The sequence below is a fragment of the Amphibalanus amphitrite genome, unplaced genomic scaffold (assembly GCF_019059575.1).
Source record: "Amphibalanus amphitrite isolate SeventyFive unplaced genomic scaffold, NRLGWU_Aamphi_draft 000149F_arrow, whole genome shotgun sequence".
NCBI classification, from domain to species: domain Eukaryota; kingdom Metazoa; phylum Arthropoda; class Thecostraca; order Balanomorpha; family Balanidae; genus Amphibalanus; species Amphibalanus amphitrite.
The window spans coordinates 404,329-422,503 of NW_024881644.1; the positions used below are offsets into that span (position 1 = coordinate 404,329).

General features: G+C 46.2%; 1 protein-coding gene across 1 annotated transcript in view; it reads right to left on the reverse strand.

Annotated features, from left to right (window-relative positions):
* LOC122382886 (protein O-mannosyl-transferase Tmtc3-like) overlaps positions 1 to 18,175 on the reverse strand; it is an 81,007-nt gene that overhangs the window by 42,193 nt on the left and 20,639 nt on the right. The window contains exon 2 of the mRNA XM_043368785.1: positions 4,347 to 4,411. The gene's annotated coding sequence lies outside the window, so the exon portion shown is untranslated. The remainder of the gene's footprint in view (positions 1 to 4,346; positions 4,412 to 18,175) is intronic.

An 18,175-nucleotide genomic window follows, 5' to 3' on the forward strand; every position in this document is an offset into this window, starting at 1 on the left:
CAAGTCCGCCCATCCTGTTACTAAAGTTGGTGGAGCGCCGGAATATTGATATGGCAAGGGCCATGGGTGGTGTTATCTATAATTAAACTGCACAGAACTTGAGTAAAATCGTGCTATGTTAACCCGCGCCCCACTGGGGTCTGTGTATAACACGCCCTACTGGGGGGGGGGGGGGCTATTCATAGCCCCCCCCTCCTAACTCCGAAACTACTGGGCCGATCGTCAAAATTCAAACGGCGTCTGATAGCCCCGGAAAAACTGTCGAGCGAAACCTAATTTCATTGACCTCGAGGTCACCGATGACGTCACAGGTCAGGTCAAAGTAAAAATTATTAGCATTTTGGCTTGTTCACATTTTGGGCTCTGGCCGCCGTCTTACAAGTCAGATCAGGCTCATTTTTGGTACACACACTCTTAAACAGATGCTCTAGATACCCTGAGGGTACCAAGCTTTTACTTTGATTTTCAGGTCAAGGTCAGGTCATCACAGGTCACGAAAATATTTTATCATGCGTCGGTCACGTGACACATGTTTTATGGTCCATTTAGGCCATAGATTTCGAATTTGATGTCGTCTGTGTCATTCGAGGTCATTTTGAGTCGAATTTAGCTTAGGTCAGGTCACTTTCAGGTCAAAAAAGGTCAAATTTTGAAGTTGAAATTTTTCAACAAAAAAGGTGTCTATTGGATGCAGTTTGAGCTCAGGAACACGATGGTGCCATTTATATTGGTGTACGATGTCAAATACGTACTGAAAAATTGATTTGAAAAATTAATAATTGTGAATTTTTTGCAATAATGCGTATAACTTGGCCATTTTTGAACATATTTAGCTTAAACTTGCTAGAGTTAGTCATAATCAAGCGTTCTGTCACATATATTCCGTTTTTTTCGAAAAGTCAAAAACTTTTTGAAAAAATATAAAAATACATATTTTGAATATTATTATATCAAATTTTCGAAATTTTCAAAATTTTGAAAATTCGAGATAGTAGTTTGATAGCGCGGTCAATTCTGAGTCCTTTCATGCAAAGAAATTGGATCTAGCTTAAAAACTGAGCTCTTGGGAGCGATTGCCGTGGTTCAATGTTTTGCGTCGAAATCGGCCGAACATGACGTCACTCTGACGTCATTTCCGGCCGACCTATGGTAGCTACGAAGTTCAAATTTTGACACAAGGTGTCAAATTGATGCAGCCAAAGGTACTGTAAGTTTGGCGTCGATCCGTCAAGCGGTTTGGAAGTTATTGCAGAAAAACGGGAGGGGGGGGGCTATAAATAGCCCCCCCAGTGGGGCGCGGGTTAACATAACTAGTACAAATGATGTCCAAAAATGGATTATTGCTTTAACCCGCGCACCGACGGGGGTCTGCGCCAACTTAGTACCGACGGGGGGGGGGGGGGGCGGATGACCGCCCCCCCCCTGAGATCTCGAGAACGAAGCAAGATAGCGACAAGCGGTAAACGGCATCGGATACGCACGGTCAAGATATACAATTTTTACTAAGGTCATTTTCAGGTCAGGTCAAAGATGACGTCACAGGGGTCGAAAAAGTCAAAATGGCGGCGCTGGATATGGATAGAGTTTTTCTCGAATAACTTTCGAATTAGTCAAGATAGGAACAAACTAAGGGCAGCATCGTGATCCTCTCGTCAATCCGCATCGAATGATATATATGTTGACCTCGAAAGGTCAAGGTCAAAGGTTGACCTCAGGTCACGTGACCTCGAGGTCATCATATATATCATTCGATGCGTCTTGACGAGCTGAACACAATGAGACCATCCACGCGTCTGTATCTTGTTCCTGTACGGAGTTATTGGCCAAAAACCTTTGGTGACCTTTGATGACGTCACATGACCTCACAGCTGCCCAACAGCAAAACAGACCTCAAGGTAGTGAAGGTTGATCGTATATGAAGTCATGTATGGTATATGGGGCCATTCCGACCCGTTTTAGTGGTAAAAACAGGGAGTTGATTTTTCCCCCATTGACTTATAATGGGGAGGTCGCGAAATTGACCTGACCTTAGGTCACCGATATAAAAATTCCGAGATATACAAATTGTAGCTACTAATGACCTAATAACATCCTGCGACTTTCAAAGGCCTCCGACATCTACTGTAGCTCTGGCACGGTACAAAGTTGCAAAAAAGTGACTTGAGGTTGGGTCATTTAAAGTGACCTGGTGACCTGACCTTGAAAGGTAGGAGGTTCAAACTTGCACACCATGTGTAAAATTGATGAGGGAATAGTCATACCAAATTTCGCGGCGCTACGCGCCGCGGTTTTCCCGCTATTCGCGAAAAACCTCAGGGGGGCGGATATCCGCCCCCCCCGTCGGTGCGCGGGTTAAAAATACTTCATCGGAAAACAACAAAGGCAACAGGAACTGGTACTTTTGCAAATTGTCGGGATACTTATGCATAAGTTTGCTTGCATAATGGTTTTATGGCGGATCGTTACTGTAAAATATGATGCATTTCCCCTTCCTACACATAACCAAGTACGTAAAGTGAAGTCTCTAAATTTAGGACATGATCCCGTCGGTGACGTCAGTTGACCTCTATAACGGGCAATGGCTGAGCCTGAAGGTCAACCTGCTCACGGCAAAATATTGGCACTGGCTCCTACCAGACCGCGATCACATCTTTTAAAGGTAAGGTCTATTTGCGTGACGTTAACGCCTAGTCCAGGCAATATATGATGAGATCGAATCCGAGTACAGCAGGCGAAATATGAAATTCATGGTTATGAGAGGCAGCACCTAACCCCAGTCGTGTCGTTTATCCGGTTGTATAATATAATCGGTAAACGTTGGATCGCTTAGCAGTAATGGCAAACCGACTTTGGGCTGCTGCTATGAAGACTTGTTTTACTACATTATTGCCGTTAGATGCTAAATTCACATACAATGTGATATGTGTATTGTGCATGCAGTATGCGGGGTACCTATACCACAATGTAAAAAAAAAACGAAGTGTTAACCCGCGCCCCGCTGGGGGGCAGAATCTGCCCCCTCCCGTTTTTCACCGATAACTTCTAAACGCGTTACGCCAGCAACGTCAATCTTACAGTACCTTATCATACATCAATTTGACACGTTCCCTGAAAATTGGAGCGAAATCCGTCGGAATTTTTTTGAGAAATTGACGTTTTAGTGACGTCATGTTCGCCATTTTCGCCTAAAAACGGCAAAATTTCAAACGCCGCTAACATCTTTAGTTTTGAAGGAATAAAGACGTAACAAAAAGGTTATACGTGATTCTACTTTGTCTATCAAATGGCTACCTCGGTTTTTTGAAAATTTTGGATTTTGGCCCAATTTAAAAAAAAAACTGATTTTTTTGGGAAAATTATTATAAAATCCAAAATTTTGAGTGAATCGAAAAACCCGGAATATATGTCAGAGAAGTGGTCTATGTGCACCTGCATACCAATTTTTAGAAGAATCGGTTTAAAAATGTGGGAGTTATTCAAAATTTTATGACGTCACGACACACAATTTTTTTTAAATGATTTTTTTTGAAGTTCTAGACCTCGCACGGAAACAAAAATAGCACCATTCGATTCGCTGTGAAAAACTGCATTAGATAGACACCTTTTTAAGCCTTAAAAACCAACTTCAAAATTTGACCTCACTTGACCTGACCTTGACCTGACCTCGACCTGAAATTCATCCAGAGGTGGTCAATATCACTTATTGAGTGTGCCTATTGAAATCTATGAGCAAAATGACCCATAAAACATATGTCGCACATGCCCTTTTCTATATTTTGTTTTTGGTGACCTGACCTGACCTGACCTTGACCTTGACCTTTGAATGACATTGTATGCAACGAATATTGTCTTGGTAGTCTAAGAACACGTTTTGGGCAATCAGTCTCAGTCCATTCTTCGGCAACTACGGTGCAAGGCCGATACTGTAGAAACTTGCATTTTGTACCCTTGGCCTGACCTTGACCTGACCTCTGACCTACTTAAGCAAAAAAATTGGGCTCTTAAGATCCGCCTTGTTGAGAGCTTTCGATTGCCGTTTTCCCCGTCTTTCTACGACCATCGGTTCGGAAGTTAGACCCCTGCTGCGTATGGCCCCTGCTGGGGGCCATACGCGCCCCCCCCCCCCCAGCAGGGCGCGTATGGCTGAATAGCCCAGCGGGGCGCGGGTTAACTCGTGACTATTGGACATGTAGCAATCAGTACCTATGATATTCATTCATGACACTTTCACTGATTTGGGATGAGCGCCAGTAAAACGATCATCACCGCCGCAGAACCAGTATAAGACACGCGTCATGAAAGGTTTTGGCTCCTCCTCGATCTCCAAGATTGCTAATGAGGCTCACCTTAATTACTGACCGGATAAACTTCACTTTGGGATGAAGAGCAGCAGCAACTTTGTCCAGACTTCCTGCAAAGAAAAACTAGTGTTAATAAGGTGCTCGATCAATATGGAAAGCCTGGTCAATAAGGGAAAACATTGGAAGGGGCGTTTCAAATGTGCAACTGTGAACTGACATTTGTGCAGGCCTCTGGCCCACCCTTTGATATCGAATGATATCACACTCATCGAGCCTGGCGGATATCAATCGGTCTTAAACGAAACACTGAGCTTACAAAACCAACAGGAACCGACAGAAATACGGCGCTAACGTGTATACCACAATTTGTCACCTGAGTGACTGAAACAAAGTGTCGGTGATTTGAACAAATAACAGGTGGAACACTGTTACAAAAGTAAATCATGCAAAAACGTTCCTCGGTACACCGGTGTGTGTAGTGCACTGTCTCCTTCTGCTTATGGCCATTTTAACCATTTACACAAAATCAAAATAATACCATTAATTCACTCTTCAGCTGATATCAAAAGATATACCCGACATACGGTAATAATTTAGCGGCTGATTACCTGACGCCGGCGCTTGCGTGCGTGACCTCTCAAAAATGAACACGACTCAAAGTGGCTGTCATGCGCAGGTAATGTCGCATCAAACATGCATCGCCCAATCGGGGAAGTCTATTGAATGGGGCTCTAGCGCAGCGCATGACGCCCAGCACCAGTCCTTGCAGCAGCGTCCCAGCACCAGCGACCTAGCACCAGCATGACTACGCCAGCTCCCCAGCACCAGCATCCAGCACCGCCGTCCTGTCAGTGTCTCTGGCGCCTTACAACTAGAGACTGCCACACCTCTCTACACTGGCCGACAAACCACTTCGCAAAACCGGCCGACCGCCGACCGTCAGTCAGCGACTGTCCTTTTCCAATGCTCCTACGCGCTAGCAAAGACGGTGCGAAAGTGATTCGGGGCTTTATTCTCACGAAAACAGCGTCTTTGGGTGAGGTGACAGCCCGATGAGGTATAACACGCGACAAGCGAATAACATGACATGGCGGCGGCGGGGAGGCGGACGGCAACGCGTGTGTCGCCAGACAGACCAGGCAGAAATGGGACACAGCGTTATCGCGGGCGCGCGTCCCCTAGCCTAAGTCACGTGACCGCGACGGACGTCTTGGCTGCGCAGCGGCCGCGCGCTGGTTCATTGCCCCTAGAGGGCCAAACAGAGAAGTCATGGTACCACAAAATTTTTCGCTCGTATATGATTGGAAAAAGCTCCTAGCTGCGCTAAACGCCGATTTTAGTGTGTCCGTCAGCGACTGATCAGTTTGGTGTCGACGTCTGGTCATTTGTCGAGTCATAAACGTCACCAATGATGCCACCCAAGCGGTGTCGGGTCTCACTCCACTGTGACTTGTACACGCACAGGACTTGGGCGATAAACAAACCGTTTTTGTTCTACGACTTCTCTTTTGCGCAGGCGCGCGGCCAAAGGGAGTTCCATCGGACTAGCGAGTGCCCATTCAGTGGATCGCCTGAGCGTCTCTGCAGTTGATCGTGGAAACTTTATGACGTCATAATGACGTGATCGTGGAGGTGATCGCGGCGGCCGAACGCCGGTCCGCGGAGAATCGGCTCCTCATCGCGCCGGCCGACCGACCTCGGGTCATAGAGATAGGCGGATTTCCGGAGTAAGCTGGTCATCTGGGGACCCGTGCTGGTGCGGTGTCCCGCAGGATACGGGGCGTCATCGGACGGCACACCGTCAGCGGCGTCATGGGCGGCATCATGACATCGTGGCGAACGGAATTATCGCCCATGTAGAATAAATGACGTCATCGGTTTTAATCGACGTGCTTAATTAAGTGTGAAATGTTGTTTGAGGCTGCTGATAAATCCAATGGCAAATAAAAGACAAAATGAAAGCAATTGATGATGTCACATTTATCATTTAGTTAATTCAAACCAGGTCCAGTTTCAGCGCTAAGCGCGATGTAGCGGCGGTGGGCCTCTCCATTAACACTGACAGCTAGTCTGCGCTGCCCGCCCCATCGACAAACGACGCCGGCATTCCTGAATCATTCATGTTGAGTGATGAACCGTTGAGAAATGTATGCATGAATGGAGACTAAGTGGGCTAGGATGTCCGCCGGTGGCCGCCGTGGCGGTGTGGCCGGCACCGATTCCCGGGTAGGCATTCACGGACAATTCGCCACCGTGCCCTGCATTGGGTGGTACATTGCAGCGATATGAGGCTGGCCATGACCACCGAAATCGATTCAGGTGCACCGGCAACCAGGCGGCAGTGCAGCCCGTGAATGCAATGCCGGGGCGACGCGTGACTGCCAGGGCGAATTAGCATTTCAGTTGAGTGGCTCGACACAATGAAGTGAAGCTTGGAACGGTGCAGTGAAAAGTGTGACTGGGTGTGCACTGCGCACGATGCAGCCGAATGGACTAGCTTGCAAAGTTCAGTCTGAAGTAGCAAATTGGTCTTCGTGGTGGCAAACCCACAAAAAAAAAAAAACATTTGATAAATACATGTCATGGCATTTGACAAGATTGATATAGATAGGCAAATTGAATTATAAGTGGAAAACAATGGGAACGTTTTTGGTTATATTACTTTAAGTTGGCTACACATGATTAAATGGTAATGCAGGAAAAGTGAAACTGAGCAGATTTACGGCTGAACTTATTTTGCACGATCTAAAAACTAGAAGTGCGAAGTGAGAAGCGACGGGTGTGAAGCATTGCTATTTGAATTTTAATATGTGCCGCAAACTATTTTGACAACTTTGATGTTTAGGCGAATTATTTACATTTTATTTTGTCTTTATGGCTTGAAAAAGATGTATATCGAAACACATGTGTAGCCAACTTAAAGTAATATAACCAAAAACGTTCCCATTGTTTTCCACTTATAATTCCATTTGACAAGCTTCAAAACATTCGTTTCATTGCTCTCACACTCTGCTATTGCATATCATATCGCTCTTCAAAAAGTAACAGACGAGGCCATTCAGATCTTACGGATCTGCCTTGATTGCGGGAAAAATATCCACCGTTATATGCATATTGCATACACAGCAAACCCGAATGTCTGGGGGACAAAATACTAAAAAAAAGTTTGGCTTCAAGTCAAAATCCACACTCCAACTGTTAATGTTTTCTGATAAGGAACAAAATCAATGAAATGTCTGGCAAAAAAGTTCCAAATATAATATGTCTCACTGAGCCTAGTAGTAACACTAATTCAAAGTCACATGAATTTAGACTTCAACCACAGCATGCAAGGTTCGTTTATACATATATCTCGAGCAATGCCGAAAACCAATCGGAATTTCTTTTGGCGCTCACCAATTGGGACGTCAGGGCAGAGCTGCCGGCCGATACATCCTCACTGACAGGCAAACTCCGCACCACGACGCCAGTGATGATGCATTGGCCGCATTCAGGGCCCAGTAATTGGAACGATGCCTCCTTCCCGCCGCGCTCCCGTGATGTGTCTGATTTGGACGCGCTACCGCAAACGCAGACGTCACATATTTGAACGTTTAAAACCACAAAAAGACTGGAAACCGCGGATAATGTGAGCTGGCATACGCCGAATCGCGATTCCGGCCAAACATGGTCTCGAGAAATATGCCACAGGTCAAAGGTCAGTTGGGTCAGAGTCATGAAATTTTTAGGTTAGATGTAATATTGATGATCTCGAGGGCACCGAAAGTTTCGGCGCGATCGGCCGCTTTTTGCGCGAGTAATTTGCGGAAAACCATGGGGTTTTATCCGACCCCTTCCCCCTCCCCCTCCCCACAAGTGCGATGGTTAATAAGGTTACGGTATGTATAATTTACGCTTGTCATCCTATTCCTAATGAATGTGTCTCAGAAAATATGCATCATATAAATCACGAAGTAAAATTATTCGCCTATACCTATTCGCCTATATTCGCCTATACCTATATCGTGCTGTTTGCCCTAGCGCTCCTCGAGTGGGGTGTTAAGATACTCTAATGTGAATATTCCGTGTTCAGGCAAGTTTCGGCAGCCAAACTAGGCGTTGTCTTGTGCAGGAGAAAGTGGCGAATTCGATAGGATATATTTCGGAGTGGAAAAGTGTGGAGAACATTGTTGATTTCCTACATTTATTTAGAATATCATTCCTTCAATATGGTGTCTGTAAGGGTTTTTTTGTAAAGGGCATTTTTGTGACCTTAGTAAGGTTGTGGCATACTTTCTGTTTGCCATCCCATTCCTAATAAAGGTGCCTTTCAGACGATATGCAACTTTAAGACCTCGCAAGATTAAAACCAACAGGACAGGACAATGAAATTGAGCTATACTTTCGGGCCTTGCTGAGCCCATTGAGTAATCACGCATGAGTGTGAACTTTGGGCGCATTTTTCCTAGTTTTGCTGTAGACATACAGATAAAACAATGCCATATATGAAAAATTCAGACATTTCTTAGCCCCACTGACACAAAAAACAAACAAAAATCCAAAAAAGATTTTTTGAATTAATAGGCGCTAGATCGGAAAAATCCCCACTGTGCATTGTGCTGCTGCCGTTCGAGAACTCACTTTTGATTGAAAACCGGTACATGCAATGCACACACTGGGTTGGGTATATGACGATATTGGCAGGTAAATACTGCCGGCATCGTTGGATGTGATGCTGAATCGACGAAGAAGCCATATGATTGCTGAGGACCGAAGCAAGACATTTAGCGAGCACATGTAACACAGGACGATCAAGAAGCGAAATCTACTGGTACACATCTTATACGTGCAGGGGTCGATATCGAGTCAGAAACGAGAAGCCGAGATCTAGCGACAGATTCCGAGCTAAGTCTATGGCGTGTGCGTGGCCCACGCAGACCAGAACAGCCGCTCACCCCTCATTGTGGCCGCGTCCCCATGGGGCACGGGGCGACCGCTGAGTGCGGGCCGTTTGCGCGACTCTGATGCCGACTCGACCACCTGTGTCCCGACGCACGAGACGCCGCCGCCGCTCGCCTCTCTGCGCCCCTGTGCGGGCCTCGTTAGATCCAGGTGTCTCCCGTCGATACCGGCAGCAGGGACCACCTGTGCCCACCCCTCCCCTCCCTCCCCTCCCCTCGGCCTGCCCCTCCCGCCCTCGGCCCGCCGCTCCCTGTTCGTGCTTCCGGGCCCGAGCCGGATGGGCCATAGTCGGAACTCGGCACGTCAAACTTTGGTAGCAAAATTACGTCAATGAGCTGGAATCACGAGATCAAATACTTGAAGCCTAAGTATGCGCAACAAGTTTAGACGAAGGAAAGGTCGTGATACAGGAAGTGCACTCATTCAGGCATTCATAATAGGAAAATCTAATTAATTATTCCGTAGCATAGTGTTCTGCACTCAGAACGAGAAATGATATGTAACCCATACTTCAATGATTAAATGAGCCCAGAACTTTCGGTCATGCACGGAACACCGAAGATGAAGCTGGTAATTCATCCAATTTAACGATGCAATCAAGACCTTGGCCACGTCAGTCTGCTGATCTAAATAATTCGAAACAAATTTATATCTTTCTTTTTGCCGAACGTGGTTGCTGCTGAATTTTGCTGGATGCAGTCGCACCTCATATTAATTTTCTGCTTAACATTTTTTATTATTATATATTTTAAAGGCTTTGGTTTAAACTAAGGCTTTGGACCATGACGTCATGATGAATTAGGTTGTGATGTTATATCCATGTGTCTTACAAAGTCCGTGCTCAATCGGCATCGCACTATGGGAATACGCGGCTCGTTTCATCTTCCCATCACCGTACTCGCAGACGCACCAGACCTGTAGCGCTCCTCCCCTTGCCTGCGGCATCTCCTCACAGACAATCGGTCCTATTGATGTGCGTCGTCGATAGCGCCGCGGTATGGCTCCACGCGATGGCGTCGAGGCGCCAGCTGACATTGCCTGAGGCGAGTTGGTCGGTCGGGGCCGGGTCAATAGCCTCCCGTTCCATCATCGTCCGCCCCCCCCCCCCTACCTTCCCGCCCCCGGCCCCTCCCACGCAGCTGACTTGTTGCCCGTTGGGGATGCGGCGACCGCCTCGGCTCAGCTCAGGGTCTGCTGCACTTTATACTGGAGGGGAGATCCAATGATAGATGATTAGGGATTAGGGTGATCATCATTTGAACCACATCAAAAAAGTACACTACATTTCGCAACGTAGCAAAATGGTGAAGCGAATACCAATCATAACCGAATTCGAAGCATGTTTATCATATAATTTGCTCCCGAATCCCGCATATCTTGCCAGTTGCGCCAGCACAGTTGTATCGGTCTACTGTACCAGTAGGACGGCCGTATATTGGCATGCTTCTGTGCGATGTGCAGCCGAGATTGATGTATGTGGATGATTGTCCGATCGCCTCCCTCCCTGCGGCAGCGCCGCGGGCCGGGTAATAAATTTGCCGGCAAATAAAGCCAGCGAGTCGTCCATTGTCCCCACGACGTCACGGGACTGTGTACACAGCTGCCCAGACAAAACACCATGCAGCCGAGATAGAAGAATCGCCAATTACCGTAAACCGGGGTGAGTTGATATGGATTTTGAGGTTTTTCTAGATTTCTTTAAAAGCCACATTCATTTACGGAATTCTTTTTGTGCCAGTTTCATGGCACATGCCTTGGTGAGGCAATCAGCAAAAATGAATAAAAAATGTATATATTAAGCCCATTTTTTAAAACGCCAAAGTTCATATCAACTCACCACCCCCCAGGGGGTGAGTTGATATGGTTCTGGATTTTTCAAAATTTCTTGGCTAAAGAAGCTCAGAGGTGAGTTGATAAAATGCCAGTGTTTAAAAAAAGGATGAGAGAACACATCCTGAGAGAAACCATCAGAAAAATGGTAGTAGTTTGGCAGCAGACCTCACATTCATGAAAACGCAATCATGTCCAACACAGCGCTATCAAAATGGCTTGATTTTATCAGCATCATTTTTTCGCTTTATGATACTTAGTTTTACTTAGAACATTCTGAACTTGGCTAGTCACGTGTCCTCAAGCCAACGGTATCAAAACTGGCAATATATTTTGGAATTACAAGTGTATTTTCTTGTAGTCAAAACACATTGTCAGTTGCGGGTCAAGGTTGATATGCCTCTGACAGAGATGATGGATTGAAATGAAAGATTACATATACTTCTGAGCTTTTGTTGACTGGTAGTCAACAAAATATTAATGAAGTGAAGTGAAGCGAATATAATTCGGACTGTATTATATAAGGTGAAATAAGCGACATAAATCAGAATTCGGCATCAAAAGCCAAAATCAACCCTCGCACTTATAGGCGGGCGAACGGACCACCTCGGCTTTTCGCACATAACTCGCGTAAAAAGCGGCTGATCGCGACGAAACTTTCAGTACCTCTCGAGTTTATCAATTTTACACATGTTCTAAAGATTTCATGACCCTGACTCAAATGGTTTTTGACTTGTGACCTGATTCTCGAGACCATGCTTGGCCGGAATCGCGATTTGGCATAGTCGGCTCACATTATCCGCACATTTCCAGTCTTTTTGTGATTGTAACGTCCAAACATGTAAATGATGTTGGTCCCACGCAGTATTGTGGGTGTCAACTGTCAAGGTCACCTGAAGGTCAGGTCAGGTCATTGACCTTTGGTGCCCTCGGCTCACTTTTCGGAGTTTTACATATTTCTAGGGTAGTTTTTTCGGGCCGATTTCGAATTTAACATGCATTTGATCATTTACGAAGTAGTTTTAGTGCCTTCGTAAAATGTTACGACACCGTCAGTGGTGGTAGTTGACACTTGACACTCCCTATGGATAGCCGGCAGGACACCTACTGGTTGACCTGACCTGACCTGACCTGGCCTAAATGTACGAAGGCATCTGTGATCAAAACTAACATGACATTCGTGATCAGCAACAGCCAAAAAATAATAAACTCGCTTTACGAACTTCAAATAACCCCCTATTTTCCCGACTTCTGGGTAATTGACCTGGCCTGGAAGATTAACCAATGACCTAGGACCTTAAAGTTGGTTATCATCGGCTTCCTCGCGTCTCGGGCAACACGCTCATTTTTTCCGCGAAGCTCTAGCTCCACCAGGGGCCAAACGACGGTGGGATTCCAACGGACCCCCCCCCCCCCCCACTATACGTTAAACGCTGGCAAAACTCGAATACGGGCGAGGGCTAAAACACCAGTCAATTTCTTTATATTGTTTGTTGCATTTCATTTTGTCACTCATTCTTGGTTGGCAACTGCCAAGCAGGAAAACTAATCCGTTTCACGAGATCAGAATTCCCGCGCTGTTAGCCATACAGAAACGACAGTTCTGTCATTTTCGAAACTACGAATAATTACATTTTTTTTAATTTGTATGTATATAGGTGTTCTATAGTTCTATAGTTCTATAGTATATTTGTAGCTTGTAGGGAGCCACCTTGAGGCTTGACAGGGAGTTGTGCTGTGCCTTTTGCATGTTAGGTATGTCCACAGAAAAACAACTTTGGGGTCACTGATGTAATGATGTTAGTTGTCGGACCTTCGTCCCCGTCTTGAGTTGAGATGCTAGTTTCACAACGTTTCGGCCAGTTACTCTCCGGCTGTCGTCACTCGTCAGGTGTTCTTTGACCCTCAGAAGGACCTGGATGTTGGTGGCGTTGCGCCGTACGCGTCAAACCGTTCGAAAGGTCCTGTAGTCCGCGGGAATCGAACTCGTGTTTCCCCGGTGATGGTCAACGGTTCTAACCACTCCACTATCGAGGCAGATTAGACTATGGCCGGAGAAGTTACTGGCTGAAACGTTGTGAAACTAACATCTCACCTCAAGACGGGGACGAAAGTCCGACAACTTACATCAGTGATACTAACAGGCCTCGTCTCAAGCATTCAGAAAAAAAAAACTAAAGCTTTTGGGGGTTGATGGAATGATGTGGGGAAAGAAAAGGAGAAGAGTTGGTCTAATTGACTTTGTCTTACCTGCAGACCCATATTTCATGCTAATTTGCATGCATACCAGCCTGATATCAGCTTTTATCATGCATATCAACTCACCACTTGATGGCATATCAACTCACCACCTGTCACTTTTCTTAAAATTATAAAAAAGCGTTGTTATAGGTGAAACCCAAAACTACCTGGGATCAACAGTAAATTGATGGTAGTTTCTTTCCCAGTGCATGTTGTTCCATGAATATCCACCGTCTTTGCTGTAGGGTGGGGACTTTTCCTTAGTTTCAAAATCAGAAGAAAAAAAGGACTTTGAAAAAAGTAATATGTTAAGAAGGCACTGCACCACATGCGTGCCTTTCTCAGTTATATGCATCTCTTATTGGTTGCTTCACTTCACAGAAAAATAAAACTGAAAATTGGTTTACAAATGGATGAGCAGCACACATTTTAACATTTTTCGAGCAATTTATATCAACTCACCACCCCATATCAACTCACCCCGGTTTACGGTAGGTCTTAACTGCTGCTAAATATTCATTATTCTGCCATGTTAGCTACCTTCTCTGTTTATTTAGAGCGCTTAGAGAATCAGATAAACAAGAAATAGCGGCTGTAAGCAGCTGGTGCAATATTCTGGTCGGACTCTGTGATCTGCCATAAAATGTAGCCGATGCGGAATTTTTAGAAATTATTTTCTGGCCGCAAGCGCCAATAATCCCTAACATACGAGTACTTCAATTAGGGCTAAATCAACCAATCAGCACTCATGAAAAGAACATAAATTTAATTATTCGTAAAATAAGAACATCCTCACATAAAACGAATGAAAATATGCCCAGAATACCGCATCACTTTCATATAAAGGCATGACGATCAATTCACCAGTGGCCACTTGTTCATCAGAGCCCTCAATAAAATCTCGGCCACAAACTGGTCGGGACTGAATAGGACGCTGATTAGGTCAGCGTTGCGGTGATATTTCTGGAGGGAACTCTGTTAGCAATCGGCGCCATTCGTCAGCGCGGCGCCGCCCGCGCGGCGCTCTATAAGCGGGACGTATAAATGGACCGCTGCCCACATATGCGGCAATGTGAAGGTGACATCTCAGATTATCAGACAGCTGTGGGAGGAAGGTGGGCAGCAAGTTCGTCCTCTAAATAAGTTCGGACAGCGCTCAGTCTTGAACGACATTTGAGAGATCGGGAGAGCTTTGTGGTCACAGGCAGGTTTTCCACCTTGTATTTGGCATTTAAAGGTTTTTAACCCGCGCCGTGCTGGTGGCCTGAACTTTCCGCCGAGTGCTGGGGGGGGGGGGGGGGCGTTTTCACGCCCCCCGTCTAACTCGGCTCCTGGGCCACGTAGCGACACGCGGTAAGCGGCAATCGAAAGAGCGTCAAAAATAAGGACGAAAACACTTCGGTCATTTTTTGGGTCAGGTCAAAGGTCAGGTCACCAGAGGTCACCAAAGGTAAAATGTTGACTATTTCAACATTTTGGAAACTGCCAACGGCTATCTCGGGAACCGATAGAGCTACAGCGCCGCGGAAAAGCGCATTCGATAGCCCTTTTACAGACCTTTCTGAGTAATGTTCTCAGATTTGACCTCAGGTCAACGGTTTAGCCTCCAGAGGGCAAAAACTCCAAAAATAGCCGTTTTTACGAAAAACGTTTTTTCGTCAATAACTTTTGACTCATAAGCGGCATGACATTACTTTTGCCAGCATCGTGTTCCTCTCGTCGAGACGCGTCGAATGAACTATTTGTTGACCTTGAAAGGTCATTTTGAAAATTTGACCTCAGGTCAAGGTCATGACCTGACCGAAAAGGGTCATGTTGCATATCAGTCGATCCGTATCGTCGAGCTGAACACATCTGACGTGTTTTCACCGCTCTAGCACGTCTCTATCAAAAGTTATAGCCAAAAAACTGCTGGCGACCGTTCATGACCTGAGATGACCTCAGGGGCACACAGAGGGGTCAAAGGTGCATTTTTCCTATTCAGTGTGTCATGTTTACCTATGAACCGATGTTTGAGAGCGTTTTGAACGATATTCGTCCAAAAGAGGCGCATTTCAATTTTCTCCCATTGACTTATAATGGAGAGGTCGCAAAATTGACCTGACCTTAGGTCACAGATATCAAAAATCCGAGAAATACATTTTATACATACTGTTACTCATATCAATCGCTGAAAGTTTCAAAGTGATCGTTCAGTCGGTGTAGCTATAGCGAGCCTTTGAACTTTTTCTGAGGTAAGGTCACTTGACGTGACCTGGTGACCTGACCTTGAACGGCCTAGGTCTGAAATTTTCACAACATGTGCGGAAATGATGTAGGAACACGTGTACCAAAAACGGCGGCGCTGCGCGCCGCCGTTTTTGAGATATTCGCGAAAAACCTGAGGGGGGGGGGGCGTAAAAACGCCCCCCCCCAGCACGGCGCGGGTTAATAGATCAAATAAGTCAGATGCAAACAAAAGTGTCTATGTAGAGCTTAATAAAATATCGGATGAAGCTTCGTGGAAAAATAATGATGAAGCACATCAATCGTGAGGCACCTTACTGTATAGGTACCGCGGTCAAGCATACTGCTGCCCCACATAAAAGTTAATCAAGCACACTTCATGTTTTATTCCAATTTTCCAAACATAGAACTACCGATTCTGCAAAACATTCGCACTGTAACAATTCCGTGATGTTTGAACTTCAAGCCTACAGACACTTGCCATGGAGCGCGATGTGTGCTTCAACAGTGGTTGCTTTGCTACAATATGATTACGGAGCGAGCGAAGCGAGCGTAGTCTTTCCTTAGATTAACGGAAATTTCTGAGTATGAGCGGCCGGCCGCGGCCGGCCGTGGTCACGATTCTGCGACGCTTATATCTCAGCAACCACTTGACCGATTTACACGCGGTAATTTTTGTAGGGTAGCTTCATTCCTTCTACCAAGTATTGGACTATTCCCGATGCATGTGGGTGACCCCTTATGCACGTGCCACGTGCAAAACGAAGAGGTGTCACTTTTGTAATTGTTGCAATATCTCGGTAACTACTTGGCCGATTTCGCTGAAAGTTGGCATGCAGGTAGGCACCCACTAGGCACTGCATATCCATGTGCCAGAGTTGGGGCGCTGCTGCACGTGCGCACGTGCAGGGGTCGTTTCCAGATCTCGAGAACGGCTCGACCGATTGCGCTCAAATTTGGTACACAGTTAGAGACCGGTTAGTAGGGTGCCGTGCACAAGTCAGTTGGGACCCATTTTGCACGTGCGCACGTGCAGGGTGCCGCTTCCAGATCTCGAGAACGGCTGGGCCGATTGTGCCCAAATTTGGCACATCGCTAGGGACCGGTTAGTAGGGTGCCGTGCACAAGTCAGTTGGAGGTACTCCCTCGCAATTTCGCACGTGCAAGGCCCACCCTCTCGCTCGCTCCGTTAGTCGCCCCAAAAGGCGTTATACTGGTATAATTAGGGCAAACGACTCGACGTCGCTTATACACAACGATCCGACATCTAACGGCAAAGCAAGTACGAGTCAGTGAAGCGCTACCAGCGGCGTACGCGGCAGCGGCATAAAACGCTGTAACAACGTCTCAACCATAATCGTTTATGCATGACCGCATGTAAATGCAAAACGGTGCTGTAGTCGGGTTAACGGTAGACACACCGAACACATAGCGCACAGCAAACGTATGCATGGGTCACCACCGAAACTAAGCGTGTCACACCCAAGCCTATGGCAACAGCACATTACACCTCATTTGGTTGAATAGCCACAGCACGCAGGCTTGAGGAAGGACTCACCTTTCAGGCTCGCTATCATCAACACATGAAACCCGAGATCTGCAAGACACACAGGGCACAGCTGGGGCACACTGCGTATGTCGGGAGATCGGAATGGGACTTTTTGTTGCAGAAATGTCCCAATGAAACACGGTCATGATCCGTAACGGCACGGGGGCGTGCGGCGACTGCCTGTCAACGCCGGGAAGTTGGGCTGTAAACCGGCTGAAATGGCCCGGCCAATGGCGAAAACATGCCGATAAAAAGGCTCGTAGTGTTTTATAGCAGTGACGTTTGCATACAGCGGGGTTCATCAGTCTGTTCATCTTTATTCTAATTTACTTAATTCAATTTGAGACAATTTTGGAGGTTGTTATGGCTGATGATCTACAAAAAAGTCATAAAAACTGAAATGGTCTGATATCATGCACAACTGCAGAATTGATAAGCATAGCACTTTTATAAAACATTTTTAAAAATGTGTTGCGAGATATACCAAAATACGAGTACCTGTAGCATGGGGATGTGCTAATTTCCAATGTGAGATATAAAGCAATAGAAATGAAGAACATTATTCTAATACGGCACTGAAGCCGGCTTCTCATGCAAACTTCCTACGATAAGTGCAGTACATTTGTGTCAGCATGCATATGAATGAGGTGAATACACAGCATATTTACGTAACTACGGAAGCACCACTCAGTCCCAAAACAAAAAATGGCCTTCATTTGCCACCCTTTGCAACTCTAGCAACCTGTCATAATTAAACCACGAAGCCATGGTCAGACCCCACTTCCACGTTGAATTGCCCGCCAGGAAACACACCCAAACAATGGCTGCGAGGTGTGTTTGTCATGGTTGATGAGGAGGCCCGCGGCACGATACCGTCCTGATGGCGATGATTCCAGCCTGGCGCGGCGGCGCTTATTGTGACGCGGCGTCAGCTGATGTGTCCACAGCGAGGCGCCATGGCAACACCATTAGCTGCACCTGGTCAGGCTCATTCACCACAGTCGGCAACACATGGCGACATACGAGTACCGAGGAAGAAACGGTTTGTCATGGAGAGGGGCGTACTCATGCCGAGCATATTATGTAG